Source organism: Pocillopora damicornis, chromosome 7, assembly GCF_964200805.1.
Source record: "Pocillopora damicornis chromosome 7, jaPocDami1.2, whole genome shotgun sequence".
NCBI classification, from domain to species: Eukaryota; Metazoa; Cnidaria; class Anthozoa; order Scleractinia; family Pocilloporidae; genus Pocillopora; species Pocillopora damicornis.
In genome coordinates this window covers 20,603,011-20,616,681 of record NC_142676.1, presented here as the reverse complement: position 1 = coordinate 20,616,681, position 13,671 = coordinate 20,603,011, and positions in this window count along the sequence as shown.

The following is a 13,671-nucleotide window of genomic DNA, read 5'->3' as shown; positions in this document are numbered from 1 at the left end:
TGAAGCTGTCATTTACCTGTGAGCAACTCGTCTCAATAGGTATTGTACACGATTGTAGGTCGCTTTGAATACGAATTGAGCTTAGCTAGTTATCGAATTTACCCCTTCCTTTGGAAGATAGCTTCAGAGCTACGATTCTTTCCTAAGTTTTTGTCGCAATTCTTTTGACTTTCAGCTCTTTTCTCCTGTGCAGGTCTTTGGAGACGAACAAGTCGAGAAGAAATCGGTCAAAACTGTTCTGATATTCTCTAACCAGAAATTGTGTACTGAATGCATTTAACCCTTTTGTCTTGCACCTAATATTATAAAGCCTTGCAATTTCAGGACATAATGCATAGACATTCACAAGATGGACAAATAACAAGGCTTTCGAATAATCTTTTGTAAGGTTCAGTTAACTTCTTTGTCTACCTTCACTTGAAATCTTGGAGATAGATGAACCTTGTGGTTTTAAATCTCTTTGTTTCTCTCAAATTGTTATCGTCGACATTTATGATTACCGGTATGTATAAATATGTATGCACCAGAAACCGCACACAATCAGGCATGGAGAACACACTAGAGTTTATCTTGAGTTATGAGATCTTCGCCACCGATACTGTTTACATTTTTCTTCATGTAACTAGCGCACGACATTTTCGTGGAAAAGTGCTCGATTTGAGGAAGAGATTAAGGAAACAGAAACAAGTGCAAATTATATATTATAAAGCATGATTTGAACTTTATTTTGAGTTACATACTTACTCTGATGAAGCATAATTAACTATTGCAATTAACTTCGGATTAGAAGTATGACTCAGTATGTCACAATGTACAATGTTAGCATCACGTTTCTTTTCGACGCCTAGTCCTCTAGACGATGAAAGACTCAGCATTGCAATGACTCTCTTCCCCCAGGACGATCCAAAATGAATGAGTTGCCTGTAATAGGATCCTTGTGTTTGCGCAAAGATTTGCGGGATCACCGCGGGACAAATATTTCAACTCACTCTATATAATGAAATGTGTGGCGAAAGGTTTTTTCGACGTCCAAAAAAACCATTTGGAGAGAGATTATCGCTCTTTCGTCGCTGTATTATCAGAAATGGATTTGGATAATGTTGATACAAGGGAAGCGTAAGTTTTTGTTTGAGCAACCTTGAAATATGTATTAAAAATGGTCTACCGATTAACTTTTCTCCATGCACAACAGTTTATTGTGAAGCTAACATCGCTTAATGGTCTCGAAATTTGGAAATATTAGCTATAAATCGCTAAGAAATAAGTCAATAAAGCCTTTTCAGCTTTTATGACGTGTGTTGAGTCTACTTCTAACTTTTTTCTTGGCTTGGTAATATAAAAGAGCGCCACAACATCTTAAGTTGACAATTCGCATTATGAACAACTGCAAAGCATTTAAGCCCTAGTGCGTGTTTTACAAAGATTTCAAGAGGAAAACCGCAACAACACACGTGATTGACATTGTCGATCAGCTGCTGACGCGTCACTCCCCTTTCGCGCCACTCAGTCAGGCAAAGTCTCCAACATGCTCAATCTAACATGGCTGTTTGTCGGAATTTACTCGGATTATGGCTGCTAAAACACTGAAAAATCCGTACCGCCTACGGATAGTGACGTTCAAACTTTCCTAGAAGGAGAGGAAAACCAAAAGGAGAAAAGCTGGTGGGAAACAAACTGAGATTACAGCTTAATATAGGTCATAAGGATTGAGTCGATTTAGTGGAAAATACAAAACTTGCTTCTTCTGGCCCGTAAACATTCTCCACAAAATGCTCACAATGCAAGACTTCCTTGTTCTACTAGTTGTCGTTCTTCAGTTGATGATCCTCAATTTCTTGATGGAAATGGACAGAGCTGTGCGGCACAGGGCAACGGCAGACAATAATGAGCAGCGTGCAGTAAGACCGGAGTTCAATTACAAATGTGGAGACAAGACGAAGAAGGGAGAATGAAAATCATAGCTTTCCGCCAAACAGAAATCGTCCCACAGAAAGTGATGAACGCCAGGACTGAAAAAACAGGGTATACTGTTAAAGACCTTCTTCTGCATCAGTAAGATAAGTTATTGAAATACATCAACAATTTCCGGCTAAAAAACTACTAACTGTTGAAAATATTGCTGACGACGTTTCGACATTTGCTTCACTGTAATTGTCAAGTTAAGAGTGATATTGAATTAAATTGAATTGTGCAGTCAAATGTTTCTCTAAATCTGTTCTTATAGGCAGTTAGATAAGTTTTTAGCAACTTTATTTTATGTAAAGATCCTATAAATTTCTTAAAGATTTGCTCGCTTTATGTTCAGCCACTATTCAGTTTCCTTGAAAATTCAAGTTTTCAGTGAAAAGTATAATTAATTCCTATTACTCCGTCCGCTTTTGAGGAAAGCTTCTCCAAACACTTCTCTCGTTAAACGTTTACAGCAAATTCCTCGACTTTCTGTTCATTTTTTCCTGTGCCGGTCCACGAAGACGAACGAATTGAGGGAACTAATTGTTTATAGTACTTTTAGGCCGGAAAGGCATGTTTACGACAACAGAGTTTTTTTGGTTGTTTAATAAAGAGGATAGTTGGATCATTTTCAGAAGAAATAGATAGACAGGGGTAGTGTATCAGTATTGTTATGTTTGTATGGTTCTAAGAAGCTTCATCCTAAAAATAAAAGAAAGGGGCTGATAGTGTTTTCTGTCTCAGTTTGTCTAAAATTGTTATCAGCCTGATGAAGCTTCAATGTCATATCTATAATTTTTATTTTTATCCAACTGCACAGAGTAGAGTACATATAATGCACGAATCAAGAACAAATATATACAGGTTCTTTTACAGCACAAAATAACCATCTGTCCAAATCTAGCGTGATACTTCGCCGAAAACGAGGAACTGCCCGTAGTCTATACACTTGCAATCTGTATCCTGAAGAATGAGGCTTGGAGTTCTTTATTTTCTCGCAGTGTATCTGATAGCATGATCTTCCTGGTCAGACTAGTTCGACACCTGTAGGCAGAGTAATTTTCAAGATATGTGTCGTTTGAAGTGTCGCCTTAAGCCTGTTTAAATGAAAGATTGTTCATGCGAAGATAGCTTATCATGCTACTAGCAATGCTTTACTTTTTACCCTGAGTTATGCTTGTTTTTGAGAATTATGATACTTTTCCTTAAAATTATGTTTTACCAAAAAAAAAACGAAGCAATTCCATATAATATACTCATTGTTAGATAAGCAAGATATCTTCTGTATTTTGAGTTACGTACTTACTCTGATAAAACATAATTAACTACTGCACTTAATTCAAGACTAGAGGCGGTGTACGATCATTATTAGCCCTTTGTTAGAGCAATTGATGAAAGGCTAATGCACAAAACTAAGTTTTAGAAACTCTTCAGAATGGGCAATTTCTATAACCAAATTATCTTGTAATACCCTTCACTGCTGTAGCGCCACAGTTTCTTCAGAAAATTAATAGGCTTTGTTGTTTGTTCCTTGCAGGGTCTGTGCTTAACACTCCTCCTCCTGGCAATCTACAAGAAAGCTCTACCTGCCTTACCAATATCAATTACTTTTGGACTCATTTTCAACTTTGCCACAACCGAGCTGGTTAAACCATTCATGGACAGCTTGTCAAGTCAGCAGGCCTTCATTTGAGCTTTGGGAACATTAACAATATTATCATATTTTGTATTGAAAGCTGCAGAGAGAAATGGCTATTGAATTAGAATGCTTGTTATTTTGGGGGCAATCCGTGTTAGTAATGAGGCTGTATTACTGTTATTTCAAACATATTTTTCTTTTCATAAAAAAAAAAAAAAAAAAAAGTGAGAAAGGAAAGAAGCATGGACATAATACATTTTCCTTCACTCATGACAGAAATTTGATCATAAGTTTTTATAAGGTAAAATTGCCGATTTATATAATTGTAACTTGGCTTCTCTGGGAATCATATTTCTAAGACGTACTAAAACACCAACTTTCTTACTTGCCTTTTTGCATACATCACTTATGTGAGCACTAAAACTAAGTTCATCATCTAATGTTACTCCTAGTAACTTCAAGTCTGGTGATGACTTAAAATATATATATGAATTTAAATATCCCTTTACATAAAGCTGATGATCGTCAGCGTACATTTTTTTTTTTTTTTTTTTTAGCCGCGAGAATTCTATTTATTTATTTATTTATTTTTTTTTTTAATTACAAACACAATGCTTACAATACAATATGAAACACCACTTACACTAATTACAATGCTTATTTACATTACTCTACTTACAGTCACTAATAATTACACTACTTACAGTCACTAATAATTACACTACTTACAGTATCCAGCTCTATTAACAACACAATCTACTAATTATGCCATTACATACAAAAAGTACTATTTTCTTTTAACATTGCACAGTGACACATACCGGCGATGGCGACGCCCAGTTAATTCTCTAACAAAAATAAACTACAATAAACTAATAAACAAGGAAGAATATAAGATCTAAGTTTATGCATTGGTCTTCCATTCTTTTCCTTAAAAAAAAGGGCAAACACAAAATTATATGAGAAATTCCCATCTAATTTGAAAATCGCGAAGCTTTCTGTTTCTTATAGCAGTTATTTTTTCAACTTGTTTTTTAACTTCAACCTTGTGCAAAAACAATCTAAATATTGGAGAGGTGTTATTTTTTCTACATTCCCAAATAGTCAATTTCCCTAAAATTATCAAATAATTTAACAGATCATTCCTCTGAAGTAAGCCAACCATAATATCTTTTAAAGACAAAATTAAATATTCGCCACTAAGATCAAACCACCAGACCGTAAATACGTTCCAAAAAGCTTGCACAAAGGAGCAGTTAAAGAATAGGTGGTACAGATCTTCCGTATAGGTTCCACAAAAAGAACACTTGTCCGAATCACTTAACCCTATTTTGAACAATTTATCGTTTGTAAACAAAATGAAATTCAATACTCTGTATTGAAACGACCAAACATACGTTTCGCTCGCAACAAGATAAGGAATAGAGAAAACTTCCTGCGCATTTGAAAGCTCAAAATCCGCTGTCAACTTTTTAAAGCCATTCGGGATTCTCGCTTTACTTGTTATCATCGTAGAATAAAACTGTTTACACTTTGCAGTATATGCATTAAAAGATTTAGACTTATAATCAAAATTCATAGGATCGAGATTACCCGCTGTGGGGATGGGGCAGGAGCTTTTTGATTTCATATTAATAATAGAAGATCTCAAGGCTGTCCAAGTCAGGAAATTAGTGTTAAGTCCTTTTTGCTTAAAGAATTCATAAGAACGCACATTGTCAACATCGAACTGTAAATCATTCAAATAAGTTATGCCCTTGTCAAAGTATGTTTTATAAAAAACAGGTTTATTATTAATTCGTATATCCTTATTATTCCAAATTACAATTTGAGAATAATTCACATCAGAAAAGGAGCATCTAAAATCCGCCCACCATCTTAGAAGCTGTAAGTAAAACTTACTAAGACTTAAGTCAAGATCATTTACATCATAGTTACATCTAAAAAGAAAACATCCTCCGTATTTTTTTAAGTTGTATTTGAGATAAGAAATCCAGGGCCCTTCCTTCTCATCTATGAGACGCGGAATCCAGGACAATCTTAATGCTTTAATATGTAGCTCAAGGTCTGTGAGATTCAGTCCACCATTCTCTAAAGTATTTATCACAGAAAGCCTTATGACTTTATCAGGGCCTTTCCACAAAAATTTGTAGATCATTTTCTCCATCTGTTTAATAATTTCGGGTGGGGTTTCTATTATTGAGGAAACATATAATAATTTTGGGATTAGGAAAGATTTAATTATTGTTACTTTGCCAAATAGGGAGAGACCTCTGAGTTTCCATAAATTAATCATTTTTTGAACTTCATTTAATCTATCCTGGAAATTTTGTTTTATAACTTGTTCTTGATCACAGGAGAAGTGAATACCTAGGGTCTTAACACCTGTACACCACTCAAGGTCCAGAGGTGTTTCTAAAGAATTTTTGTTTTTTCCAACCCACATAGCTTTGGTTTTAGAAAGGTTCATTTTTAAGCCAGAACATTTTTCGAAAAAAAAAAAAAAAAAAAAATGTTCGTCAGCGTACATTGACAAGCTTGGATTATTCACTATATACTGAGAGATATGCTCTGGTACGTGAAAAAGCCTGATTGGGGTCAAGTGATCTCGTCTAATGTCGTGGGTCCAAACGCAGATCATTGGTCCATTTTAGAATCCGTTTTTAGAAATTTTCATGAGCACTGGCACGTGAATAAGCCTTATTGAATTGAACTGATAACTGATATTGCCCGTGGATCCAAACGCAGATAATTGGTCCATTTTGGTTAACTACTTGAGATGTCGTTTCTGGCCTGGTGAGCACATTGTGGTGACAGCTAAATATACCAAGGGTAGGTTGATCCCTTCAGTTTGGCTTTTGCGTCGCGTGGCAAGCTTCTGAATCAGTAGTGAGGCTTACTTATTGCTCTTCTGCTGGCTCTTTCTCGAAGCATTCTCCGCATCATGCTCACTATTCAAGACTTTTTCACTCTATTCGTTGACTTTCTAATGTTAATGATCCTCTATATCCTGATGGAAAGTGACAGAGCTATACAGCAGAGGCAACCGGCAAGAATTAATGAACAGCGTGAACAAGTGAGGAGATCGGAGTTGAACAGAAACGGGGAGAGAAGAAGACACAGAGGAAAACAAAAATTATTGCGTTCCGCCAAATACAAATTATCCAACAGAAAATGATGAGCGCCAGGGATAAGTATTCAGGGTAAGCTGTTTAAGTAGCTTTTTGATAAGATTGTGTACATGTCTTAATCGATTGTTCCGCTTTACATGTATTCAGCCACCCCTTCTCTGTGTAATTTTCGCAAAATGTTGCTTCGTCATCAGATTCTCAAAGGTCGCGCGCAACTGAAACATTGAAGACAAATAAGCTTAATGAACTCATTTTTTTCAACCTCGGAAAATGTTTTATACTCTTCCAGCTCCCTCACTCTGCGGCCAATTGAATGTGTTATTATTTGTCCTCGGAAAAATGTGTTGGTTACGTTAAGGTGAAAGAGATGAACTAACAATGACAAGGCCGGGGAAGGGAAAGTTTTTCTTTTTTTCTAAGACACGTATACGTACTTATATTTGGAAAAGTGAAGCTATCTTTTGCTTATGAGCAACTCGTTCCAATAAGTATTGTGCGGAATTGTAGGTCGCTTTGAAAACGAATTGAGCTTATTTAGTTATCAAATTTACCCCTTCCCTTAAAATATAGTTTCTGAGCTACGATTCTTTCCTAAGTTTTTGTCGCAATTCTTTTGACTTCAGCTCTTTTCCCTTGTGCAGGTCTTTGGAGACGAACAAGTCGAGAGGAAATTGGTTAAAACTGTTCCGATATTTTAAAACTAGACTGTAGAGGTGTACGGAATGTATTTAACCATTTTGTCTTCGACCAAGATTAGGAAGCCTTTAGTAATATGATGTACGGACATGGATAGCTTCACAAGCTAGACAAATTACAAAGCTTTAGACTAATTTTTTGTAAGATTCAGATAACTTCTTTCTCTACCTACCTGCCCCTGCTAGCAGGGCCAAGCCGAAAGGGAGGGGTTGCTCTCAGAATACTCTTTGGAAGTAATTATTTATGGGACACAAAAGATGGCTTGTGTTGAATTTGCCGTTTTTCCCCTGACGCGGAAATCTACCTATCCAAAGCATTTTGAACTTACCTACCTCCGCGGACCTACAGAATCGCTCGAACTGGACTGAATCCCAAAATAAACTGTTTCCCGAGTGTGCAGCGAAAACATGCGGCCATATTTTATGCAGAATGCTAATTATAAGACGAAAACATCGTCTCGAAAATCTGTTGTAAAAATTTTCACAGGCAAACAATTTCTGTCTATGCACAGACGTTTGTTTAAGTTCTGACTGAGAGATATTTACGTAAAAAAGCCTGATTGAGGTCAACTGATATCCGTTGATCTAGGTAACAAAAAAAAATGTTTTGACACGCACATCACTGTTCCTTTTTAGTGTCGTTTCTGGGCGGCTGAGTACATTGTGATGACTTTGACAGCTAAATATAGGTCATTAGTCTTCAGTTAAGATTTCAGAAGAGTAGAAGCTTTGATACGGCTTACTAGTTGCGCTTCTGCTGGCCCGTTCTTGCAAGCATGCTCTACATCCTGCTCATTATGCAAGAATTTTCCAGTCTATTCGACACTCTTATGTTGTCAATTGTTCGATTGGAAGGAGGGCGCTTTATCGAGGGGAACGCTTATTAAGTTACCCCAACAAACGGACAAAGATCACAAGAACAGATAACACAAATAAAGGAACTGTATAAGCACACGGAGACTGAAGTAGCTGGAACTGAAAAGAAACTATTCTCCTGTGATGATTCCGCTGTAGCTGAAGACTAAAAGGTTATCAATAAAGTGGCCATAGAAAAAGGATTTTCTTGTATTTAAGTGAGGGAGAAGGGTGCATGCTAATTTGGACGAGGATGCTTATTAAAGAGTGAGCGCTTATTCGAGAAAATACGGTACCCGAAGACACATGACAGATTTTTCCTGTCGCGTTAATCTATCCTTCTAAGTCGCCAGAAGTCTAAGAGTTTCTAAACTTACCTACCCGTAACGGATCTTTCGAAACCGAAAAGACTAGACTTTATGTCGTCGATCAACTTTTCCCGCGCTCTTTGCGAAACATCCGACCTCATAAAATGCACTGTATGTGGCTGGAAAATATTGACTCGATGCAAGAGAACATAAATGGCATACACGTTTATATTCTCTTGCTCAATGTTTTATGAAAATTGGTTTTAAAAAATATCATAAGCAAGTACTTTCTGTGTATACGTAGACCTTTGTTTCAACGGCAAGGTTTGATTAAATGATACTTCAAGTTCGCTAAGAGGCCTGAGGCTAAAGTTTGTTGTCGAGACGAGGGTCGCTCTTTATCATAAAGAGCTAGATTTTGACTTTCATTTGCCACTTAATTTTCTAACTGAGGTGACCACAAAGCTATGGAATACCCGACAGAATGTTGCTGCTGACTGCTTAGATCGAGTGGAAAACTTTATACGGCTTGTCGCGCATCATGCTTCACATCATGCTTATAATTCAAGGCTTTTTCGTTATATTCGTTGTAATTCTTCTGTCGATGATCCTGTATCTATTGATGGATATTGGCAGAGCTGTGCAGCGGAGGGTTATGGCAGAAGTTCACGAGCAGCGTGCAGTAAGAAGACCGGAATTGAATAGAGACGGAGAGAGAAGAAGAGGGCAGAACGTAAACTACAGCGTCCCAACAAACAGAAATCGGCATCCCACGGAAAATGATGAACGCCAGAGCTAAGAAACCAGGGTGAGCTATTTTAGCATCTTTTTCTAAATCAGTTAGATAAGGGTTCCAGAACTGAATTTTATATAAAGATCTAAACACTCTCTACCCAATATGTTCACTTTGTTTCCCACCACCCCTTATCTGCGAAGTCTTGAAGAAACGTTGGTAATTTATCAAGGAGTTTTTAGATCGCTTTTGTCAGTTGAGCTAGTTACTTTCGTCTTTCCGCTATGGAGGAAAGTTTTTCTTAGTACTTCTTTCGTTCGCTTTCCTGCTCATTTTCATTTTTCCTGTGCAGGTCCTTGGAGAGAAGTATTTTGAAGTCGGATAACATGTTTTGAGAAGAGAGATGATATCTAAATTCATACTTGCGATGACTGAGGCTAGGTTTTTGCTGTATATTTGAAAATGTTGTAATTGAAAATGTAAAGAGATATGTAGCAAAATAATTCAATGATGAATAAATAACCAAGTGTGATAGGTCTGATGGTATTTTTATGCTTGTATGGTTCTGAGAAGCTTTATCTTAGAAATGAAATAAAGCGGCCAGTAGTTTTGTCGTGTCTCACTATGTCCAAAATTTTTGTCGGCCCGATGAAGCGGTCTTTGTGTGTTGTGCTACGTTCAGCCGAGACTTGTTTGTTTTGGTCGACACGTAGATGCTTGAGTATAATACAACGTTCAAAAGAAAACATTTCCGGTGTGTATTGTGCCGATGTAAGCAATTAAAAAAGATCGGTCATAAGAAACAACCGATGCAGCATACCGGTAATTCAAGGAATTTGCGGTAACCTATGCAAACGTAGAACAATAGGCTTAGCTCGAGTCATTATTCACCACTTAGTCGTAATTTACCACTTGGTGAATTAGTAATTAGTCGGTCATAAAGAAACAAACGATGCAGTATAATCAAGGACGTTGCGATGACCTCGTGCAAACGTAGAATAACAGGTTTAGCTCGAGTAATTATTCACCACTTAGTCATTATTCACCACTTGGAAGGTTTATTTAGAACCAACATAATGACCAGCTTTCAGTTGGCTTGTTAGCTCAGTTGGTGGAGCGCTGTGTTAAGGCGAAAACAAGTGGAAACAAGCGATAAACGCAACCGGAAATAATCTCGATTGCATTAGATAGCTCAGTTGATATAACATGTTTCTCGATGAAAGGTTTACTCATAAATGTGCGCACATAAAGAATTATCTCATAAGGTTCGCGGACCGACCCGTTCCGAAAACGCTCGACATCTTTTAGTGTGAGTCTATCGTGAACGGTGTGTGCATATTTTCTATGCGTTTTGAGCGTATTATACACAGTGTCTGTGCTGATTTTGCACTGCGAAAGCTTCTCTTCGTCCGCACATTACACCATGCCATGTGCTCATTAGTCAAAACGTCGCGCATGCGTCAGAGTCAAAAGGTTGCGCAACAGTTAACCTGGCGAAATGCGAAACATCAGCGCGCCCACATGACGCGTTCTGTCCACTTACACAGGCATAACGTGTTACCTGTCCCTTTAAATGTCCTATGACTCAGTCTCTAATTTATTACACTGTCCTATTAGTGCTCAAATCGGGCTGTCGATAATCAATCACGTTCGAGAATTTTAATTTAGTTTTGATTATTCTAGATATCGCAAAAACCGAATCTAATAACTGTTTATAATTGATCCCAACTTGCAAGTCTCCAGCAGAATCTTCAAGTACATGTGTACCACGGTTCAATCTATATCCCTGTGATTGACAGATTGTGGTTAACAAATATTTCACTTCTTATGGCTACTACTTCCTATGAAGGCAAAGCCATAATGTTGTCCAGTTGAGTGAGTGAGGGTAACAATAGAATGCGAACGACTCCTTAGCCCACAACGAAGTTTGCCGAGTTTTACTCGATATTCTTTGCTCTTGGCTTTTGTTCGTTACGGAACATCTTCGATCGTTCAACGATTAGTGACGATTTCTTCGAATCGCTTCGAATGTTACACGAAATATTAGCAGGTAATCACACTGTTTTTCGATTCTACTTATTGCTTGTTTCAGAAGACGGTGAACATCTCACAATCATTTCAGAATGGCGCGTGAAAAAAACAAAGCTTTACCTTACTGAAACGTCTTAAGGGGAGTGATTGACGCATCATGAAAATTTACCAGGAAATTTTTCTTTTCTTTGGAAAGAGAGCGTTTTACCGTTTGAATCAGCGAATTATTCCTGGTAGATCCGAAGATATAATTTTTCAGTTCTAACCGTGACTCTTCAATAGATGATAAACATCTCAAAATAATTTCAAAGTGGCGTCTTCGGCACGTAATTGAAAAAAAAGACTTTTTCCTTGCAGAAACATCTAAAGAGGTTTGATCTGCTCATCGTGGAAACTTTGAAGATAGATTTTTTTATTCTTCAAGAGATCATGTTACCATTTCAATCAGCGAAGCAAGCAAGATCCGAAATACGATACGTTGCGCTCAACAGAGTGACGCCATTCGATGAGGGTCTCCAATAGGGTTCCCCGACTAACATTTTTTCTCAATCAAACGGTTTAGTCCATTTCCTAAACTTAGGAGAGCCTTTTCGGTGAGAGATGATTTTATCAACCAGCATTGGTCTGTTGAAGACTATGGTCACCAAAAGGCGAAAATTTATCTATTTTCACCAAAATGAAGATATCGTTCATTTTAGAATTTTTCAAAGTTTTACCCTAATAACATACGCTAGTCACGGAAACGTGACAGAAGATATCGTACTTTTTTAACAATAAATATATGATTTGAACTTGTTTTGTTTTTTTTCCGTTAAACATAATTTAAGGGAAAGTAACATTTTCAAAAACAAGCGTAATTTGGGGAAAAAAATGAAGCAATGCTACTAGCATGATAGGCTATCTTCACTAGGGCAATGTATTCATGTAAAAGGAAAGGCTGCAACAAATGTTTACGCCCAGTCCCTCATCTTCTGTATGCTATGAAGTGTCACCTGTAGAGGTGGTAACGGTTGAATCACTGGTATGGCCAACAGGATCATGGAACGTTCAAGTACAGGATACCAAGAATTTGGATTTGTAAAAGAGTACGCCGCCCAATGGGTTGTCTTCTTTAAGCCTTCTTCGGTGCATTTCCAATGTTTCTTGGGCAATCTAACACCGTGAAAAGCTTATCTTTGTGATGCAAAAAGATAAACTTATGTCTTCACGTCTAATGTCATGCAACTCAACAAGTTAAGAGCGTCATATAAGTACAATTCTGAGACTTGCTGGAGGTTTTCAAGGCCGTTAAGCATTTCAACTGACGCAGCAGTCTTAGATGCCTTGTTATCCTGTGGGCTATTGATGATTTTTGGTAAATAGTCAACTTCGCTTCTGATATAATTGAAATGCGGAGCAGTAATTAAGCTGGAGTAAAAACAAAGACTGGAAAAAATTCAGTCTTGCACTAAAGCTTTCACGCAGCATCTGTTTTTTCATTGTGTTTCTGGCGCAATCGAGAGAAGACAAAGAAAGCAGTGTAAATGTTAGCATAGTTATCTTTAGTTAGGTATTCCCATCCATCCTCTAACGCTAACTCGAGAAAACTCGGCAAAATCCGATCAAAGAAGTCAGTTTTTAAGTCTTATTACACCGTCATTATAGATCGCGGTGACAGTCGCAGCGCAGTCTGCCTCAAATAATCGACACAAGAGATTATGTTGACTATTCAGAGAATTTAGTATTGGATCAACTAATTATCCCTCAACTTGATACATTCTTTATTCTCATCTCTTATCTGGTTGATATTGTATTGATATTGTAAGGAGAAATTCTGTCTTGGTAACTCATGGGAGTTAAAGGATTAACAGCAACTTAAAGAGCAGCTCAAAACAATATATATCTCCTCTTTACCTTAACGCGTCCCAAGGACTCTCAAAAACCTTTCAACGAAAAAAGTAGCAACCTTGATAACTTTTCAGAATCAGAGTTACGCTTTGCCAGAAAAATGTTTAACAACTCACAGGTAGATGAACCTTGAAAGATCACCACACGCCTACTTGGATGCTGGTTAAAATTTTAAATGTCATCAAATGTTTATATTTAAAAAACCGGTCTTGAAGATTCATTTGTCTATTTGCAATATTTGTACAATTCGATGATTCGAGAAAGGCAAACAGTTCATAATCAAAATCATATTCACAAAATAAATTCAAATATTCATGACCAAAAATACATTCACTACAATTCCATCATTGTCTCTTTGTACTTTTGAAATCTGTGTGCGATTATTAATAGAATACGTATAGTTTTTGACTGCCACCATCGGATTTTCCAATTATGCCAAAAT